Source organism: Danio rerio, chromosome 4 (assembly GCF_049306965.1).
Source record: "Danio rerio strain Tuebingen ecotype United States chromosome 4, GRCz12tu, whole genome shotgun sequence".
In the NCBI taxonomy this organism is placed as follows: domain Eukaryota; kingdom Metazoa; phylum Chordata; class Actinopteri; order Cypriniformes; family Danionidae; genus Danio; species Danio rerio.
Genome location: NC_133179.1, coordinates 50,916,266 through 50,939,066, shown reverse-complemented (window position 1 = coordinate 50,939,066; position 22,801 = coordinate 50,916,266). Strand labels below are relative to the sequence as shown.

Here is a 22,801-nt window from a genome sequence, read left to right as displayed (position 1 = left end):
GAGAAAAAAATTAATAGTACTGAAACTAAATTATTAAAAATAAACTTGCGGGACAAGGCAAGCACATATTTTAGCCGTTTGTTCACACTCTGCCTGTATTAACATAAATGCTGTATTTTAATATAGCTTATTTTGATTAATTAGCTTTAACTGACAGCCTTTTCTTCTTTTTCCGCGGTTATGCGGCATTATATTTCACACGCATATGCAAGGTGACTGAATATGAAAATAAAATACAAAACATACTGAGCCATTAAGTAAAAAAACAAAACAAAACAACAGTTATACTTTAAAGCAGAACATTGACGTTTTGAAACAAAAAAACGGAACTGAAACTAAATTATTAAAAATAAACCTGCCAGACTTAATTTATGTAATATTTTCATTATTCATTTATTTTCATTATTCGTTTATTATTATGTACTATAATTGAAACATAAAATGAGATCGTAAATATAATCAACAACGAAAATGTAAATAAAAACGTAAATTAAAAATATAAATGAACATGTCTAGTCTTAGTTCTATCAAAATAGTAAACACTACATCTCTCTATATTTAGACTAAAAGACTGCTTTATTTATTTATTTATTTAAGACTAATTATTTGTACTGAATGTTTGTGCTTTCATTTTAGTTGTTTTTCATTTCTTCAATTCTATTTTCCAAAACGAATCCTCTTTGCACTTAATAAGTTTACAATAAACCAGGTAAAAAAAAATTAAATGTAAGTTGAGGTGATCGCAAGTTCAAAACTGTGAGGTGATGTGCTCTATCGGCAGGATAATCTATATTATTTAGCTGTTTTTCATATGCGCACGTTTAAGATTTGAGATTATAACATTGCCATGATAGTCAAAGAAATCAAAACATTATTTTCACCCCAACGCAATTTAATCGGGCACTGAAGGCTAATAACTTAATTCTTATATTAGCTTTTTGACTTCTCACCATGTATCTTTTTTACAGCATAGTATAGTGTAAGAGCATGTCTATTACCAGAAAAACTAAATTAAAATTATATTTTAATTGAACACATCACATCACATACAGTAAGCTACGCCTACAGAACAGTCTGTTTAGCATTGTGAAAAGGCAAAGCTGAATATCTGTGGTTAAAGTGCCACCCAGCGGTCAAATGCTGCTGGCGCATCAAGCACCGCCGTCGCCGCGGCATGAATGGCGGTACAAGGAACACATTGAAGTAGTAACATCTGTACCACATGCCCCCTCAAGCTACTTAATACAGTGATCTTTTTTTTTTTTTTTAGCTCTGCACATTTGCCAGACATTCAGAATCGCTCCCCAGCAAACATCAGAAACAGATGAGTTCAACAAAGGCTTCCACCCATGTGAAAAAAAAAAATGTTGCACAACAAATAGTAGTAATAACTATAATATACAGCCACAGTAAAAAGTTTGGAATACTTTATAATAAGCTTATTCTGCTCACTAAAATGTTATTGCATTTTTAAATAACTGTTATTTTATTAAATGTTTAAAATATAATTTATTCACGTTTAAGCCTGAATTGTACGCATGATTAGTCTTCAGTGTGATGATTATGGAGGACCAAGAGTCCGAGGTTGCCACAGCGGGATGAACCGCCAACTTATCCAACAAGTTTTTACACAGCAGATGCCCTTCCAGCCGCAACCCATCTCTGGAAAACACACACACACAAACATGCTCTCTCTTTCACACACGCACACATGCTCTCTCTCTTTCACACATGCACACACACTCACACACAGGCACGCACGCATATGTCACACACACACACACATGCACATAAGCTCTCTCTCACACACACTCTCTTTCTCACATGCACGTGCACGCACACACACACACACTCACTCTTATGCTTATGGTTATTATTAAATGTCATAGAGCTACAGTGTATAGAATTAAAAGTCAGGGAGTAGTCAGTTATTTATATATGCATTATTTGTCTAACAATTGTCAACAGAACAGTAATGAATATAGAGTAGAAAATGTAAAAATAATAAATTAGTTATTAATAATATAGTATTAACAATATAAACAATGTAAATAAAATGTTAAATACAAATGGTCAACAAAACAGTAATGAACATGGAATAAAAAAATCTAAAAAATTAAATGTGAAATATTAACAGAAAAAAATACAAAAATTAACAAATTAAATAAAATGTTGAATAAATTTAGAAACCAACAAGTGAAATAGAATAAATTGAACTATTATGGTGCACCGTTGTGGAGGATAGTAGCATCTGTGTGCAAGTCCAATATAAACTAAGGATAGCTGATGTTGTGCTGCATATTCTTTTGTTTAAAAGTAACTGTGTAGTTACAAATACAGGGAAAATCTGTTTGCTAATTATACATACATGAACACATTAACTACTAATTGACTACGTTTTTGTGAGCTAAACTAGGTTTTTGTGAACTAAGCATTGTATCAGTTGATAAAATATGGTTATTTTCTGTAAATTAAAACAGTTATATAAAACTTCCGTATTTTTACAGAAAATTCCTGGCAACCACTGCCGGTATTTTTCAGTAAATTTAAAGGATTTTTTTAGCAGTGTAAATAAATTAAAGTTTATTATAAATGTTGTGTTGATTGAACTAAACAACATTACCTTACCTTTATGTAACTAACTTAAGTTCACTCAGATGAATATTCTTTCTTTAAGGTAACTTAACTCGGTTACGTGGAACCTGTTGACATAAAAAAGTTAATTAAAGCCAACATATCATTTTTTTGAGTGCAAGGTCCTCTGTCCACGAGACTGCAATGGGCATTTCTCAATCTGAAAAAAAAAATCATGAAAAATAGAATAAATAATTTTAACTCAATGACTTCTTTAATAAAGCACAAAATAGCTCTGTAAATTAACTATTTTTCTAGAATGTGTGTAATATTTATCTAATATGTAAGTGTACAGTTTGTATCTCCAAAAACGAAAAGAAAAAGATAGAGGAAAAGTTGGTTTTATATTTGCACAATCGTTCATTTAGAAGTCTCTATATTGTTTACCATATTACTTTGAATATTCGATCGAAATTAGCATGCAAGTATGATTTGAAAACAATATCAACACTTATCTAATTCCCTGTCAACAATGCTTTACTTTGATAATCATTAATCATTGTCTGCTAATATGATTTTCCTATTTAGAATTTGCAAAGAATTTTTTTTCTGAAATGATATTATTAAGGAGAATGTCTGAATATCCAAATATAAAACCGACTTTACCTCTATAAGAAAAAAAAATAAGAGGAACTGGACAGGAACATTTCAGGCCTTAAAACCACATGCTGTATTGTACATTCATAATCCATTCCCCCACCTTTTCAAATCTCTCTCATAAACGGTCAAACTATAGTAAATTATTCGACGTAAATCTCAAAATACATGCATTTTAAAACACATTATTATTATACTGAATGTACAATACTGTACTGAATGTACTGAAGCCTAACAAGTTAAGCAAATTTCAACAAACGTTATATCATGTAAACGAAATACACACCCTTTGATAAATCTCAAGCCACTTTTTTTATTGAGGAGCTGGCCTGTTCCTGTTGCCCTCATCTGATGGCCAAACTCCTGTGCTAGCAAACTTTTTCAGACGTGAAATCCAGTCAGCGTCTGACATGGCTTTGTGGAATTTTTCAGACATTTTTTCTCCTATAAATTAAACTGTTTTAGATTAAAGTATCCAAATTTGAAATACAACACACTAAAACATTAATACGTGCAATTATGTAGATTTTCTTATCTTTTTTAAGAAATCACTATCAGAAAAAAAATCCTGAACTTTAAACAAAACGATGCTGTGCTCTGTCGAAGGATGCTGTTTGTCGAAAATCACTGAAGGTCAAGGAACTTTTTTGACCTCTGACCCGCCTCCAGATGACCCTGTTATTCCTTCGTGTACCTTCGGCTCAGTTCGGAAAATTGATTGACATCTGACTAACCTGTTTGACTGCACACCTAGCGGTGAATCTTGGAACGGTTCCTTCCCCAGCTTTACCATTGCCATGACTCTGATTGGTCAAATGTTGAAAATGTTGAGAATTACGGTCCGCGATTGGCTGCAAATGTTGAGATGCTGCAACGTGATTGGCTACAATGTTGGACCGAATCACTCCAATTGGCTCTCATCTTCAACATTTGTGAAATATTGATGGACAATCCTTCAGCAGCTGGCATTGCTAATCCATTGTGCTCTTTAAATCCCATCCTTGTCGCTAATATGTCCTGGCATTCGAGAGAGACTGGTGCTTCTGTGGAACTTGTTTTACTCTCACTCTCTTAGCGTTTTGAAGGATGTTGTTGCAAAATTTTATTATGAAGTGGCCAAGTCCATCGAATCAAAACTGAAAGTCATCTTACCGAAAATAGTTGCAGAAACATACATTTACAAATATGTGCCACAGTCCGGCCTCCAACAGAGAAAAAGGTGTATACGAGATGAGTTGGCAGAGTGGTTAAGGCGATGGACTGCTAGTCCATTGTGCTTTGCACACATGTGTCTGAATCCCATACTCGTTGCTAACATGTTCTGGCATTTGATAGAATGGTGTTTCTGTAGAAGTTGTTTTACTATCACTCTCTTAGCGGTTTGAAGGATGTTGTTGCAAAATTCATCTTTATAAAAAAAAAGCTGCAAATACAAACATATATGCCATAGTCCAGCCCCCATCATGAAAGTGAGTACATACATGACGAGGTGGAAGAGTCCATCGAATCCCATCCTTGTCGTTCAAATGCTCTGGCGTTTGAAAGAGGCCGGTGCTTCCGTGGAAGGTGTTTTACTCGCACGCTCTTATCGTTTTGAAGGATGTTGTTGCAAAATTTAACGTCATCTTTACCGATAATAGTAGCAAATACATACTGAAATGCCGTAGTCCAGCCCCCAACAGGCAAGTGAGTACATACATGACGGGGTGGCCGAGTCCATCGAATCCCATTTTTGTCGTTCATTTGCTCTGTCGTTCATACGGCAAAACTGAAACTCATCTTACCGAAAAAAAGTTGCAGAAACATACATTAACAAATATGTGCCACAGTCCAGCCTCCACCAGAGAAGAAGGAAGATACATGACGAGGTGGCCGAGGGGTTAAGGCGATGGACTGCTAATCCATTGTGCTCTGCACGCGTGGGTTCGAATCCCATCCTCGTCGCTCATATGTTCTGGCATTCGAGAGATCATCATGTTTCTGTAGAAGTTCTCTCACACTTTTATCGTTTTGAAGGATGTTGTTGCAAAATTTTATGTCAACCTTATCGAAAATAACTGCAAATACAAAAATATGCCATAGTCCAGCCCCCATCATGAAAGTGAGTACATACATGATGAGGTGGAAAAGTCCATCGAATCCCATCCTTGTCGTTCAAATGCTATGGCATTCGAGAGATCATGGTGTTTCTGTGGAAGTTCTTTTACTCTCACTCTTTTATCGTTTTGAAGGATGTTGTTGCAAAATTTAACGTCATCTTTACCGAAAATAGCAGCAAATACATACAGAAATTCTATAGTCCAGCCCATATCAGGAAAGTGAGTACATACATGACGAGGTGGAAGGGTCCATCAAATCCCATCCTTGTTCAAATACTTTGGCATTTGAAAGAGCCTGGTGCTTCCGTGGAAGGTGTTTTACTTGCACGCTCTTATCGTTTTGAAGGATGTTGTTGCAAAATTTAACGTCATCTTTACCGATAATAGTAGCAAATACATACTGAAATGCCGTAGTCCAGCCCCCAACAGGAAAGTGAGTACATACATGACGGGGTGGCCGAGTCCATCGAATCCCATTTTTGTCGTTCATTTGCTCTGTCGTTCATACGGCAAAACTGAAAGTCATCTTACCGAAAATAGTTGCAGAAACATACATTAACAAATATGTGCCACAGTCCAGCCTCCACCAGAGAAGAAGGAAGATACATGACGAGGCCGTGTGGTTAACGTGATGGACTGCTAGTCCATTATGCACAGCATGAGTGGGTTTGAAATCCATCCTCGTCGCTCATTTGATTCGGCATTCGAGAGATCATGGTGTTTCTGTAGAATTTCGTTTATTCTCATTATTTTAGCGTTTTAAAGGATGTTGTTGCAAAATTTGATGTCATCTTTATCGAAAATAGCTGAAAATACAAACATATGCCATAGTCCAGCTCCCATCATGAAAGTGAGTACATACATGACTAGGTGGAAGAGTCCATCGAATCCCATCCTTGTCGTTCAAAAGCTCTGTCGTTTGAAAGAGGCCGGTGCTTCTGTGGAAGGTGTTTTACTCGCACGCTCTTATCGTTTTGAAGTATGTTGTTGCAAAATGTAACGTCATCTTTACCGAAAATAGCAGCCAATATATACAGAAATGTCGTAGTCCAGCCCCCAACAGGAAAGTGAGTACATATATGACGGGGTGGCCGAGTCCATCGAATCCCATTTTTACGTTCATTTGCTCTGTCGATCATACGGCAAAATTGAAAGTCATCTTACCGAAAATAGTTGCAGAAACATACATATACAAATATGTGCCACAGTCTGGCCTCCCCCATAGAAGAAGGATAGTCTGTGACGAGGTGGCCGAGTGGTTAAGGTGATGGACTGCTAATCCATTGTGCTCTGCATGCGTGGGTTCGAATCCCATCCTTGTCGCTCATATGTTCTGGCATTTGAGAGATCATGGTGTTTCTGTAGAAATTGTCTCACTCTTACAGCGTTTTAAAGGATGTTGTTGCTAAATTTTATGTCAACTTTATCGGAAATAGCTGCAAATACAAACATATGCCATAGTCCAGCCCCCATCATGAAAGTGAGTACATACATGACGAGGTGGAAGAGTCCATCGAATCCCATCCTTGTCGTTCAAATGCTCTGGCGTTTGAAAGAGGTCGGTGCTTCCGTGGAAGGTGTTTTACTCGCACGCTCTTATCGTTTTGAAGGATGTTGTTGCAAAATTTAACGTCATCTTTACCGAAAATAGCAGCAAATACATACAGAAATGCCATAGTCCAGCCCCCAACAGGAAAGTGAGTACATACATGGCGGGGTGGCCGAGTCCATCGAATCCCATTTTTGTCGTTCATTTGCTCTGTCGTTCATACAGCAAAACTGAAAGTCATCTTACCGAAAATAGTTGCAGAAACATACATTTACAATTATGTTCCACAGTCCGGCCTCCACCAGAGAAGAAGGAAAGGACGTGACGAGGTGGCCGAGTGGTTAAGGCGATGGACTGCTAATCCATTGTGTTCTGCACGCGTGGGTTCGAATCTCATCCTCGTCGCTCATATGTTCTGGCATTCGAGAGATCATGATGTTTCTGTTGAAGTTCTTTTACTCTCACTCTTTTATCGTTTTGAAGGATGTTGTTGCAAAATTTAACGTCATCTTTACCGAAAATAGCAGCAAATACATACAGAAATCCTATAGTCCAGCCCATATCAGGAAAGTGAGTACATACATGACGAGGTGTTAGGGTCCATCAAATCCCATCCTTGTTGTTCAAATGCTTTGGCATTTGAAAGAGCCTGGTGCTTCCGTGGAAGGTGTTTTACTCGCACGCTCTTGTCGTTTTGAAGGATGTTGTTGCAAAATTTAAAATCATCTTTACCGAAAATAGCAGCAAATACATACAGAAATCCTATAGTCCAGCCCATATCCGGAAAGTGAGTACATACATAACGAGGTGCCCGAGTCCATCGAATCCCATTCTTGTCGTTCTTATGCTCTGTCGTTCATATGGCAAAACTGAAAGTCATCTTACCGACAATAGTTGCAGAAACATATGTAACCCTAGTAAAATAGTTAAATAATTATTTATAATATTATTTAAAGCAGTATACTAATATTATTATTATTTCTACAAGTCTTTATAAATATGATAAACAAAATAAAATTCATGTATACAAATGTAGTTTGAGGTAAAGTAACAACCAATCGTAAGAGCGGGTTGTTAGCTCCGCCCCTTCCAGCTTGCCACAGAGAGAGAGCAGAGCCGAGACCGGTTGGCAAAATAATAGAGGAGCAAACTTGAACAAAAAGATTAAAATACAGTATGTTATGATTCCCAAACAGTTTAAAAGTGATTGTAGTTGTACTAAATCAAGTTGTACCTGCAAAAGTGTTGGTGTATTTAAGAGTGTGTTGAAGTCAGACTGCATGTTGCATTGCGTTTACAGTGCGCTGATGCCATTTTGCAATCGCGTGTGTGTGAGAAGACCATAGAGTGATGTAGACATCGCAAATTTGACAGGTATTCCATTATATTAGCTCATTTTATGGTATACATGTGTGTGTATATGTGTTTTATTTGTTCTATGTGTTGTATATTTTGTATGTTTTTGAAATTATTTTGAACATATTAAACTTATTTATATATTCTGGTCTGTGATCAGGCCAGGTTTTTTTCTGAGGACATTTTCCCAGTTTTACTGGATTTCTTGTATTGATGGCGAGCCTCCTACGTCGACCTGGAAAATTGTGAAGTACACATATTTCAATTTATCCTCATTTCACCGGATAAAGCAAGAATTTGTCAAAATGTTAATTCCTTTAATGGACTGCAATTTTTAAATACAGCTCTAAGGACTGATTTTCTTAGAGGGAAAAAACAGAACTTTATCTGAATTGAACTCATTTCACCAATTTCAGAGTGAACAACGACACTGATTTATTTGTGTTGTTTTATGGATTCTTTTGTTTTCACTTGAATTCATTTATTGTGATTTGTGTTTGATTTAAAATAATTGTAAAGTGGGTGCACCCTGGGGTTGTGTATAAATAGTTATGTTACTGATGTAAGTATTGTTTACTAAGACAAATACGAAAAGGAAAAAATTCATACAATCTAAAGTAAAATTATTTTTTTATTTAAAAAATTCAGTTTGTCTTTGGTTATTGCTCAGTTTCACCCCCACCTCCTTTTACTTACCTTGTAATCTTCTGGTTTTATTGTCTGGTCCAATAATAAATAAATATAGTACACCTGTTACACTTGGATGGGAGACCGCCTGGGAATACCAGGTGCTGTAAGCTTTTCGAAGTCTTTCATTTGGCAGCTGATACACTTCCCCGTGTCACAGCTTGTCATTGGCACAGCTGCCATTATTTTTTCTTGCCTTCAAGGGCATTGTTTCTGTCGGTGCTGAGTCGATGCCAGCTGAGCTGCGCTTGGTCCCTGGTGCTGCGCCTGTTTTAAATAGCCAACTCTTTACAGACTCTCTTGCTTACGGCCATACCACCCTGGAAATGCCCGATCTCATCTGAACTCGGAAGTAAAGCAGGGTCGGGCCTGGTTAGTACTTGGATGGGAGACCGCCTGGGAATACCAGGTGCTGTAAAAAAAAAAAAAAAAAAAAAAAAAAAAAAAAAGGAAATGCCCGATCTCATCTGAACTCGGAAGTAAAGCAGGGTCGGCCTGGTTAGTACTTGGATGGGAGACCGCCTGGCAATACCAGGTGCTGTAAGCTTTTCAAATCCTTCATTTGTGTTACTACCTCTTTGATGTTAGTCTAGGGTAAAAGTAATAACATTTAAAAGGTGTGGTACTGTTACAAGATGATGGGTGAAAGTAAAAGACACAAACAGTAAAACTGCCAACAAAAGTCATTTAATGTACAAAAAAGTGAAATCAGAATAATGCCCAAATATATATACAATAAGAAAAAAATATTTACAATAATAAAGTAATAAATTAAATAAAGTATCAAACAAAATTAGGTCAACTTAAGAGTAAGGGGAGGCTAGTGAAGCCAAATCAAAGAAATTAATATAACAAAACAATTCTAACTCATAAGCAAACCCCTTACCTCGCTAGAAGCATAAAAAGAATTCTATTCTGAACTAAAACAAAACAAATACAAGTGGCATTCACTTCCTTACCTGGGGCCTGTTTCAGTAAGGAGTTTCAAACAACTCGGAGTTTAAACTTGAACTCTGAGTTGATATACAGAGAGATTAAAAACTTTTTGGTTTCAGAATAGCTGATCTGAGTTGATCAATCAACTTTGAGAAAACCCAACTCAGAGTTAAGCGCGCACACTGTGACTATAAAAAGACATTATCAATGGAGCGCAGATATTACGAGTGACCATGGCAACATCTTAAAAAAAGAGATCACCATTTCTTTCTCCAGCTGAACTTGATCTGCTCATGCAAAGTTATAGCAAATATGAGCGTATATATTTAAAAAGAAGCAACCATCAGTGAAACAAAGACAGTTAGCCTGGGAAAACAGCTGCTCAAGTTAATGCGTAATTTTTAATTTAAAGTATTTAAATATTTAAGTATAATAAAATGAGTAATGTAATGTGTGACGTTTATAAAATGTTTCTAAACTTTTATACACGTTTATCAGTTTTAATAGATTTAACAGTGTACTTGTGTCTGCCTTTTTATTGATCAAGTGATAGAGGTTGATAACATTTAGAAGGTATGTAGTACTAAAAATACTTTTTAGAAAGAATAGTAATTCCATTAATCTACTAACAGTACATGTCAAAGGTTAAGCTAATTATTTATGAAAAAAGAACAAGCCATTCTCGTAAGTGACTTTGTTCTGTGCGTGACAAAAATGTAGGCAATATCTATGTTTCCATCCAAATATATTACATAAATTTGTGCAAAACTGGAATAACGCCTAAAAGATGCGAATAAAGCAGCGTTTTCATCCAACAAGTCAAGAGAACACAATCGTCACCTCCTGATTAACTTGCGCCAAATATCAACAGTAAAAACAGAATTTACTGCGGTAGAAGAAGCTGCGGCAATAATTTTTTATTTAATAAATGTACTTGCGCCTCAGAAGACAATGCTGACACACAATGAACACATGGGGGCTTTGAAAGCCATGAGACGCGGATACCTTGACACGCTCCAGACGCTCTGAGGTAATTAATAACATACAATAATACTGAAACAGTTAAGGCATTTTAGAATGACCAAAACAACATTTAAGATGTTCTACAGTGTGCTCAGTCTGCTGGTTTGTCCATGTGCGGAGACGTAAGGCTAATGCCTGTTTCACACCGCAAGCTTCAGCGTCGCGTGAGCAGAGCGTGAGCAGGGCGTATGTCGAGCAGTAGCAGCACGCAGGCGTTTGCCTTTCACACCAGCTGCATTTGCAGCGCGCAGCTCTTCGGCAGCTGCTGCAGAGATCAACCTATCTCTGTCTATTCTATCTAGTTACACATGTCTCTCTACATACAAATACACTTTTTAAACTTTTCATCTGCACCAAGGCCCCTCCTATGCTGTTTCTTTAACCTGCAAATGTTTATTTTACAAATTTTATAGATGAAATAGTACTGTATGCTTCTCAAGCTAACTTATATGAGAAGTGTCTACAGTCTACAAGAAAATCGCCTGTGATGTCATGTTATTTGTTTTTTTGATTATCAGGTTGCTGTAGACCTAGTTATAATCATATTTATACAATATAGTTATAAAGATATTTATACATGATCAAACTAGTGTTACTTTCTCCGTTTCAGTGATGTCCAGCGGCAGAACAACAGCTCGTTAATTCATGCTCGTGCAGATGATGAGACGGATAAAAGTAACCAATGAATGCCATTCTTTTACTTATTTTCATGTTGTCAGATTCACAGTGTAAACAGCTCCCGGTAGGAATAACTCGAGTGAACATAAAACAAAGCTGATTTAAACTTTCTTCCTCTGCTCAGCTGCACAGAACACAGCGAGCTCACATAATCCAGCATGCGTGTCGAACTACACTACCCACAATACACTTCGCTATGGACTACAAATCCCACAAATATTCTATTTCCCCTCTCCTACAACACTAGTGTGCAACTTAAGCAAAATTGATACTAAATTTGTTTTACAGTTGGTTTTGTAGTTCGGGCCTAAATAAATGTTTGTTGCCGTTTTTAATCGTTTAAGTTCATTTGATTGACTATATATAAACCATTTGACATTATTAAAGCATTTATTGGGTAAAATTGCTTTTTACTGTCATTCAATGTGTTTTGGTCATTATCAATGCACTGTCACTTTAATTGAGTGTGAGCTGTAATGGAAATTCATTTTTTAGATGACCTTTATATAGTAGAAACTTGTCTAAGACTCATTTTTATATGTGTGTATCTGTGTTCACCATATGTTCATCATAAAACCTATGTGTACATTTTTATCACCTTTGAGGTATGGTTGCTTAAGAAGGATGTGTGGTTGTTATGAGCATATCGCACGAACAGCAGAAGACGCCTGGCATAATTGTAGATGAGACCTTATTGGGAGTTGACCTCGTAAGCAGTACAAACTAGATAAAAAGGGGAACACACTTTGCTTTAGTATCTCACTCTGCAGAAACTGTTGTTGCTGTATGACTGTGATCTTCTTTATAAAGAATAAAACTTGTAAAAGACATCCCGGGTAAGACTTTGTTTCTTGACCACTGAGAGAGCCTCCTTAGAGAAAATAGCCACTACAATTTGGTGTCAGAATAGTGGGATGTCTTGGAGGAACTTTACCGGACCCTGCAGACGGTGACTGATCATCCTGGGACTTCGTGCCACAGCCCTGCCCCGCTCGATTGAAGGTTGAGGGGCCGACCGCCGGGCTCGGAGGGGGACCCCACTGACATCTGGGAAAAGAACTCAGTGGCATCTGAACTCTCTGGTAAGAAACAAATTCTTTGTTTATTGTTTAAAAAAAGGAAATTTAACAAGTTTTGGGTATTTGATTATTGTGATTAAAAATAATTAGAAGGGTTTTTACTGCAAATTGGGCCTCACCATGCTGGTAGATCTGTCTCTGTGGGATAGCGGCGTGATTAATGAAAGTGAGATCGGACATCGGGCGGAGATTGAGACCGTTGTTACAAGTGAGATCTGGCGTTTAGCTGAGATCAAGACCTTATACAAGTGAGATCTGGCGCCTGTCTAAGATCAAGACCTTTTTAATACGTTCGGCTAGCTAACTGCGATTTACTCCCGGGAGGGGGTTGAAATCAGGGGGCTGTACAATTTACTTCCAAAAAGAAGCTGAAATCCAGGCTGTGCGATTTACTTCCAGAAGGAGGTTGAAATCAGGGGCCGGGCGATTTACTTCTAAAAGGAAAGTGAAATTGTGTGCCACGAGAAATAGAGCTGGAAAGTTTAACTTGTCGATTTTAGGTGAAAAATTGAAATCTGTTGGAGACGTCCGACAGATTAATAGGTACCGACAAAGTCCAGGGGAGGTTTTTACCAGCATGGGGACGTCTCAAAACAAAGTACGAAGATATGATAGACCGGTGTTTTGGAATATGTGAAAAAATTATATGGAAAAAAAGCATGCAAGATATAGGTAAACTAATAAAGTATCAAAAGTTTCTGAGGGAAAGGGAATGTTGAGTGTTACTAGGTTAAACAAATTGAAAGAGTTGATTAAGAAGGCAGAAGGAAAAGCAGGTTGTTTTTGTGAAAGGCATGTGTGTGTGTCGTGTGGAGACACTGTTGATTGTTGGCTCAAAAAGGCAGATAAGAGGCAAAAAGGAAAATACTGCAGAGGCAGCTGGCATGTAAGGAAAGAGAATGAAGAAGTGGCATGTAGGGAAAAGAATGAAGGAGATAAAGTGAAGGAAAAAGCAAGTGAAAAAATGTGAAAGTGTGAATGAAAGATTAATTAGCATTACTAATCTTTTCTATACATCTGTTTCCATTCATGTACCGCCGTACGATCACTATCCCGTGGCTGAGCTGCGAGCCCTGAGAACTGACCCAGACCTCAACTGCTACTGTCCCAGAAGACCTCCGACCGCACCAACGAAATTCCCACCTCGAGCGAGTGGAGGACATCTGTTTGAACTGGAGAAATGGACATTTAACGGACATTCTGCTGTGTGCTCAACATGCTGAAGACAAGCTGACAGTGAAGCAAGAGCAAGACAAGAAGAAAGCAGAAAGGCAGCTGTGCATGGCTCTGATACAAGTGGCCAACCAAAGATCCAACCAAGACCTGACAACCAAGGATATCACAAGTTCAAAGGCGACAAAGGTGTCAAGGGTGAGAAAGATACCAGAAGATGGAGAAACTGGAATGTGATGGATGGCGATTAAATCTGCAGAGCCTGTGGTGTACGTGACGAGAAACTGTACCAAATGTCTGTGCTTGCCACCGAGATGGACTTTTGGTCAAGGATTGACCCGAAAGGCGCAAACCAACAACGGAGCTGGAAGAGCAGAATTGAGAGGGTCTGGGCAAGCAGCCAACAGCTACAGTGAAGGGAAGTGAACATTTTTAACTAACATGTTTAAATGCATGTTTAAATGCAAACACATTTTTATACACACATATTCACATACACTGATATACTGGCTCTCTGCAATGAAGAAAAAGCTTGCATTTCCCACTGTAATTTTGATCACAGTAATGTTGATCATTTTTCTGATGAAATGGCATTATTGTTTAATAATGAAGCATTTCTAGACATGCCACAATATTGCATGAAAGTTGGGGGTACAATAGTTGAGTTTCTAGCTGATAGCGGAGCTAGCAGATCTTGTATACGACCATGTGACTTACAGTGTGAAATACCTCTATCAACCAAATTGCACGAGTCTCTGTCTTCATCTGGTCATAAAGCCATCGAGCGATTTACAGCTCCGCTGACCTGTGAGACAGAGGGGGGTGAAATTTTCAGACATGCATTTGTTTGTTCACCAAAATGCCCCATTCCCATCCTCGGAAGGGACATTTTGTGTAAACTAAACTTGATTTTAACGGCAGATTCCTCTGGTGTGAGAGTGATTGAAGGGGAGGAATTTTGTTGTTTACAAATTGAATCACAAGAGCCGAAGTGGGCCTATTAATGGCTCATTGAAGACAATGAATGGGCTGATTCAATTTGCAAATTGGCTAAAGAATGTGTTAAACCTTTTGACAGTAATATAATGTCTTCTGGTAAACTGCTTTGTACGTCACATGTCGTAATTTACAGATGAGGAATTTGAGAAAGCTTGGATTGAGACAAATGTGAATGAAACGTTGATTTTAGAGAAAATGTACTGGAAGGATAGTCTGTGTGCAGTTTCAGTGTCTCTGTCAGAAAAGAAGGTTTCATTGTATCTCTTGTCAGCACAGGCTGTGCCTCACATATCAGTTTGCAAGGGCAAACAACAATCTCGGGCTGATTTAGGGCCGTTTGTGAAGCAGTGTGTTGATGGAATTTAGCAAAAGCATTTAGAGTAGACAGTGAAACTGAAACAGCTGTTTCAAAAACTGTGACTGCTATTGGCAAACTTTGCATAAAGAATTCTTGCATGGTTGACTTTAACGCTGCAGACATACACCCAGCTTTAGCAGAAATACCAAGTGAAATGTGGGCTAAAAGCAAATAAGATGTTGGTTTAATCAAAGGTTGTGATCCAGTGAAAAATCACTGCAAAATCTGATAACAGACCTTGTCAACAGCAATATCCTTTGAAAAGGGAAGCCATTGAGGGCATTACCCCAGTATTTGAGGCTTTACTGGAACAGGGTGTTATTGTACCATGCAACAATTCTGAGGTTCGCACCCCTATTTTTCCTGTTAAAAAGATAAGGGATAATGGGATGCCTACAGAATGGCGTTTTGTACAGGATTTACAAGTAGTAAATGCAGCTGTCAAACAAAGGGCTCCATTAGTTCCAAATCCGTACACGAGTTTGTCACAAATTCCTGAAAAATCACAATTCTATTCAGTGGTTGATCTGGCAAATGCATTTTTCAGTGTGTCAGTGGACAAAGACAGCCAATTTTGGTTTGCATTCAATTTTAACTGTAAAGGCTACACCTTTACACGTCTGTGTCAGGGTTTTACAGCATCTCCAACTTTGTACAATGAAGCGTTGTTAAGAAGTTTGGAACCTTTGACCCTGACAGCTGGAACTGCTTTGTTAGAGTATGTTGATGACTTGTTGATATGTGCTGAGGATGAGGAGACATGTGTGAAAGACACTGTGACTCTCCTTAAACACCTGGCTAAGGAGGGCCACAAAGTCAGTTTGACAAAATTGCAGTTTGTTAAACAAAAGGTAACATTTTTGGGGCACGTCATTACACCACACAGTAAATCTCTGTCTGAAAAAAGGGTTAGTGGTATAAAAAATGTACCAAAACCGCTGACGAAAAAAACAAATGTTGTCTTTTTTGGGAATGTGCTCATATTGTCGCACATTTTTTCCTAATTATGCAATTTTGGAACAACCCCTGAGAGCCCTAACACTAGGGAAGGGGATGAAATCCACTGATAAACTAGAGTGGACGAAAGAGGCAGAGCAGGCATTTGTAAACATGAAGTTACAAATGGCTGAGGCCCCTGCATTGGGTTTACCTGTACCAACAAAACCATTTGTTCAGATGGTAGATGAGAGAAATGGGTTCATGACGTCATTGCTCCTACAGGATCATGGAGGTAGATTGCGACCTGTGGCCTACTTTGAGCAAACTTGACCCTGTAGCAGCAGGCCTGCCACGTTGCTTAAGAGCAGTGGCGGCTGCGGAAAAAGCTGTTATGGCTTCAAGAGATTTTGTTGGTTATTCTGATCTGATATTGATGGTGCCACATTCTGGGTCCATGATACTTCAAGAACAAAAAACATTGCATCTGTCAACAGCTCGCTGGCTGAGATATCACACTATCTTGTTAGATATGCCAAATGTGACTGTTAAACAATGTACTGGTTTGAATGCAGCTACTCTTCTTCCTACTGGGGAGGATGGGGAAGAGCATCATTGTTGTTTAACAGCACTTGAACAGGTGTGTACACCATGACCTGACCTCTCTTACGAACCACTTGAAAATTGTGACAATGTCCTCTTTGTGGATGGTTCAGCGTTCAAAGATCCACAAACAGGCCAGAATAAGGTTGGTTACGCTGTAACAACTGAATTTGATGTGATGGCTTCTGGTAAATTACCAGGGCACTATTCGGCACAGGCAGCAGAGCTCGTGGCGTTGACAGAGGCATGTAATTTGATGGCAGAAAAAGAAGCTACCATTTACACTGACTCTAGGTATGAATTTGGGGTAGCTCATGATTTTGGGGCTCTGTGGAAACAGAGAAAATTTCTAAAGTCTGATGGTCGACCAATACTCCATGCTTCTTTAGTGGCAGCGCTGCTTGATGCGATTTTACTAACTGACAAACTGGCCATTTGTAAATGCGCAGTGCTCACTAACAACAAAGATTCTGTTTCTGCAGGTAACTACAGAGCAGACGCAGCAGCAAAAGTCGCGGCGCCCCGAGACGAGGACAACTCTGAATGTTCTCTGCTATCTGTTGATAATGACAATGACGTGTGTTCTTCTTTGCAGGATATGCAGACCTTCGCGACGGGGCTAGAGAAGAACAAGTGGAGACAGTCTGGCTGTGTGATGAAAGATAATGTGTGGAAGTGTGCTGAGGGCAAGGCGTGTTTACCAAAACATTTTTTCCAACATTATGCGAAATTACTTCACGGTAAAGATCATGTGTCAAAAACAGCAATGGTTGCGCAAATGAACGAACTGTGGTTCACAAAGGGGTTCACTACATTTGCGGACAATTTCTGTAGACGATGTGTAATTTGCAACACACATAATGTGGCCAGAGCGATAAAGGTTCCACAATCATCTCATCCACCTCCAACAGGGCCATTTGAATATTTGATGATGGATTTCATTGAATTGTCCCCATGCAATGGGAAAAGGTATTGTTTGGTGATGGTTGACATGTGGTCAAAGTGGGTTGAAGTTTTTCCAACCTCAAAACAAGATTCGGCTGCGGTAGCAAAAGCGTTACTGACTGAAATCGTGCCGAGATGGGGAATACCACAAAAAATAAGCTCAGATAATGGTACCCATTTTGTTACTGAAGCAATCAAACAAGTGGGCCATCAATTGGAAATTGATTTGAGAACACATTGCAGTCACCATTCAGCTTCAGGCGGAGCTGTTGAGAGAGAAAATGGTATTGTGAAAAAAAAACAAATTGGCAAAATGTTGTGAAGACACAGGGCTTACATGGGTTCAAGCTCTACCCATTGTCCTGATGTACATGAGAATGAGAAAAAGACCAAAAATGAATTTGAGCCCGTTTAAAATTGTCTTTGGCAGACCACCGCGTGTAGGTGTGAATGGGGGTAAACAGCAGCTGCCCTCAACAGATGTGTGTGAGGATGACATGTTGAATTACGGTAAAGAAATGTCTCATGTGTTGTCAAATGTTTGTGTGCAGGTAAAGGCCGCATTGGGGAAGGCAGCTAACAGACCACTACACAATCTGAGGCCTGGCGATTTCGTGGTGATAAGGGACCTGAGGAGGAAGAGCTGGAGAGCGAAACGTTGGCTGGGTCCATTTCAAGTGCTACTGACCACTGAGACAGCGGTGAAGGTCGCGGAGCGGGCGACGTGGGTGCACGCTGGGCACTGCAGGAAAATTCCACCACCTGAGGAGGATTCTGCGAGAGAGTAGGAGAGAAAGAGGGGCTCTGAAGCTGTCTGAAGGAAAAGAGCAGGCTGATATCTGAGTGAAGCAAGGTCACAGCTGGGGAGAAACAACAACAAAGTCAAGAGGTGTGTGTGTGAAACAGTAACTTCTGAATACAACACCAAGCAGCAATCAGACGGAGGAGAAGGCTACCAAAAGAGAGGTGAAAAAGCTGTGCTTGACCATCACATTAAGGATCTGAAGATGGACGCAAAGATTGCTGGCATCCATTCTGTGTGCAAGGAATGTGTGGTCTGAGGAGAACAACACTGGCATTGCTGCTAGTGTCACCTTAATTAACCTGATTACAACAAAACATTACTGGCATTGTAGTTGATATGAGATTGGCCGTAAAAGTGCCTAATAACGCTAACAACTGATGGCTAGATTGGCTGTCATTTAAGTGGGGAAACTGGATCTACTGGGCCTTTACTGTGGTTTTACCTGTATTGGGGGTGGGCCTGGTGATATTATGTTGTCTGCCATGTATATTGGAATTTGTATCATGGTCAGTGGGCAGACTAATTACAGCTACATCATCCCTTCAGATGGAAAAGATGGCTGTCAACAAAGAGGGTATGAATATTGATATGGGGGATGAATTTGATTATGACTTTGGTGATAGCAGCAGCTATGTGGATATGAACAAAGAAAACCCGTGAACAAACTAAGAACAGATTTAGGTGACAGCTGTTACTTAATTGAGAAAATGTTAATGGATCTGACTTTTTGTTTGAATTTTGAGACGACTATTTGCTTGCTTACATGTATTTTGGGTCTATCTAAAGAAAAACAGCAAACTGTATGAGTTGTATGCTCTGTAACAAGTCTTAAAAGAGTGATCATTTGCATGAAAATCGAGAGAAGAGTGTAAATGAGATGTATGTTTAAGAGTACAGAAACAACAACGTGTTCCTATGTTTATGAGTATTATAATTGAATTAACAATGTAGAGGGTTAGTAATTTTAATTGATTGACAAATGTTTCTGATTTTTGTTGTGTGGAATTAATCAATAATGTGCAAATAACAGGCAATTTCTGTGATGGAAACCTCTGAGGGGTGACTGAGGGTCTGACTTCGGTCAGGAGCGCAATAACAGTGATTATTCGTTTAGCCCGGCTCCCAGGGAAGAGGGATGTTTTGAAAAGTAAATCTTAATGGGGAAACTATATTAAGAAGAGGGTTTGAACATCTCTAGTGTATTAATGTGTGCAGAAACCTGTTAAATGATTTATGTAACCAGTGTAATTAATATAATTGGAATGATTTTTTTGTAATCAGCATGATCAATATAATCAGAATGTGATTTATAACTAGTGTGATTTTAGAAAAGGTGAAAAAATGAATTTGATGATGAGTTATCAATGAATTATAAAAAGAGAGGAATTGTAATGGAAATTCAGTTTTAGATGAGCTTTTTGTTAGAAACTTGTCTAAGACTCATTATTACATGTGTGTGTATCTGTGTTCTCCATATGTTCATCATAAAACCTATGTGTGTACATTTTTCATAGATAACTATATTTCTTTAGGTGAAAGCTTTTTCATTATCCTAAGAAGGATGTGTGGTTGTTATGAGCATATCGCACGAACAGCAGAAGACGCCTTACGTAATTGTAGGTGAGGCCTTATTGGGAGTTGACCTCGTAAGCAGTACAAACCAGATAAAAGGATGAACACACTTGGCTTTAGTATCTCACTCTGCAGAAACTGTTGTTGCTGTATGACTGTGATCTTCTTTATAAAGAATAAAACTTGTAAAAGACATCCCGGGTAAGACTTTGTTTCTTGACCACTGAGAGAGCCTCCTTAGAGAAAATAGCCACTACAGGAGGAAAATCAACTTCACAAAAACAAAATAACCAAATTAACTCTAATACTTTACAAATAAAAAAGAAAACAAACAAAGAGTGGGGAGAGCCTTTCTCCCCTAACTGCAGCCAAACACTTCCTGGAATGTACCAAGATGGAGTATTGCCAGGGTGGTATGGCCGTAAGCGAGAGAAGCTGTTAAGAGTTGGCTATTTAAAACAGCCGCAGCACCAGGGACCAAGCGCAGCTCAGCAAGCATCAACACAGCACAGACAGAAACAATGCCCTTGAAGGCGAGAAAAAATAATGGCAGCGGAGCTGTGACACGGGGAAGTGTATCAGCTGCCAAATGAAGGACTTCGAAAAGCTTACAGCACCTGGTATTCCCAGGCGGTCTCCCATCCAAGTGTAACAGGTGTACTATATTTATTTATTATTGGACCAGACAACAAAACCAGAAGATTACAAGGTAAGTAAAAGGGGATGGGGGTGAAACTGAGCAATAACCAAAGACAAACTGTTGTTGAATGTTTTAAATACAAAAATAATTTTACTTTAGATTGTCTGAATTTTTTCCTTTTCGTATTTGTCTCAGTAAAAAATACTTACATCAGTAACAAAACTATTTATACACAACCCCAGGGTGCACCCACTTTACAATTATTTTAAATCAAACACAAATCACAATAAATGAATTCAAGTGAAAACAAAAGAAACCATAAAATAACACAAATAAATCAGTGTCGTTGTTCACTCTAAAATTGGTGAAATCAGTTCAATTCAGATAAAGTTCTGTTTTTTCCCCATCAAGAAAATCAGTCCTTAGAGCTGCATTAAAAAATCGCAGTCCAATAAAGGAATTAACTTTTTGGCAAATTCTTACTTTATCCGGTGAAATGAGAATTAATTGAAATATGTGTACTTCACAATTGGTCGACGTAGGAGGCTCGCCATCAATACAAGAAATCCAGTGAAACTGGGAAAATGTCCTCAGAAAAAAACCTGGCCTGATCACAGACCAGAATATATAAATAAGTTTAATATGTTCAAAATAATTTCAAAAACATACAAAATATACAGCACATGGAACAAATAAAACACATACACACACATGTATACCATAAAATGAGCTAATATAATGGAATACCTGTCAAATTCGCGATGTCTATATCATTCTATAGTCTTCTCACACACACGCGATTGCAAAATGGCGTCAGCGCACTGTAAACGTAATGCAACATGCAGTCTGACTTCAACACACTCTTAAACACACTAACACGCTAAATAACAACTATTTTGCAGGTACAACTTGATTTAGTACTACTACAATCACTTTTAAACTGTTTGGGAATCATAACATACTGTATTTTAATCTTTTTGTTCAAGTTTGCTCCTCTTTTATTCTGCCAACCGGTCTCGTCTCTGCTCTCTCTCTGTGGCAAGCTGGAAGGGGCGGAGCTAACAACCCGCTCTTACGATTGGTTGTTACTTTACCTCAAACTACATTTGTATACATGAATTTTTTTTCGTTTATTAAATTTATAAAGACTTGTAGATATAATAATAATATGATTATACTGCTCTAAATAATATTGTAAATAAATATTTAACTATTTCACTAGGGTTACATATGTTTCTGCAACTATTGTCGGTAAGATGACTTTCAGTTTTGCCGTATGAACGACAGAGCAAATAAACGACAAAAATGGGATTCGATGGACTCGGCCACCCCGTCATGTATGTACTCACTTCCCTGTTAGGGGCTGGACTATGGCATTTCTGTATATTTTTGCTGCTATTTTTGGTAAAGATGACGTTAAATTTTGCAACAACATCCTTCAAAACGATAAGAGCGTGCGAGTAAAACACCTTCCACTGAAGCACCGGCCTCTTTCAAACGCCAGAGCATTTGAACGACAAGGATGGGATTCGATGGACTCTTCCACCTCGTCATGTATGTACTCACTTTCATGATGGGGGCTGGACTATGGCATATATGTTTGTATTTGCAGCTATTTTCGATAAAGTTGACATAAAATTTTGCAACAACATCCTTCAAAACGCTAAAAAAGTGAGAGAACTTCTATAGAAACACAATGATCTCTCGAATGCCAGAACATATGAGCGACGAGGATGGGATTCGAACCCACGCGTGCAGAGCACAATGGATTAGCAGTCCATCGCCTTAACCACTCGGCCACCTCGTCATGTATCTTCCTTTTTCTCTGGTGGAGGCCGGACTGTGGCACATATTTGTATATGTATGTTTCTGCAACTATTTTCGGTACGAAGACTTTCAGTTTTGCCGTATGAACAAGAGAACAAATGAACGACAAAAATGGGATTTGATGGACTCGGCCACCCCGTCATGTATGTACTCACTTTCCTGTTGGGGGCTGGACTACGGCATTTCTGTTTGTATTTGCAGCTATTTTCGGTAAAGATGACGTTAAATTTTGCAACAACATCCTTCAAATCACTAAAAGAGTGAGAGAACTTCTGCGAAACACTATGATCTCTCGAATGCCAGAA

General features: G+C 38.5%; 5 non-coding genes across 5 annotated transcripts; 4 read left to right on the top strand and 1 right to left on the bottom strand.

The window, feature by feature from the left end:
- Positions 1–5,093: 5,093 nt before the first annotated feature.
- Positions 5,094–5,175, top strand: trnas-gcu (transfer RNA serine (anticodon GCU)). The gene has a single exon. It is a non-coding gene; the product is annotated as a tRNA-Ser (tRNA).
- A 1,396-nt stretch (positions 5,176–6,571) lies between these two features.
- On the top strand, positions 6,572–6,653 carry trnas-gcu (transfer RNA serine (anticodon GCU)). The gene has a single exon. It is a non-coding gene; the product is annotated as a tRNA-Ser (tRNA).
- Positions 6,654–7,202: 549 nt separating this feature from the next.
- trnas-gcu (transfer RNA serine (anticodon GCU)) lies at positions 7,203–7,284 on the top strand. The gene has a single exon. It is a non-coding gene; the product is annotated as a tRNA-Ser (tRNA).
- A 1,940-nt stretch (positions 7,285–9,224) lies between these two features.
- Positions 9,225–9,343, top strand: LOC137493992 (5S ribosomal RNA). The gene has a single exon (XR_011013967.1). It is a non-coding gene; the product is annotated as a 5S ribosomal RNA (ribosomal RNA).
- Positions 9,344–22,394: 13,051 nt separating this feature from the next.
- Positions 22,395–22,476, bottom strand: trnas-gcu (transfer RNA serine (anticodon GCU)). The gene has a single exon. It is a non-coding gene; the product is annotated as a tRNA-Ser (tRNA).
- Between the last annotated feature and the right edge of the window lie 325 nt (positions 22,477–22,801).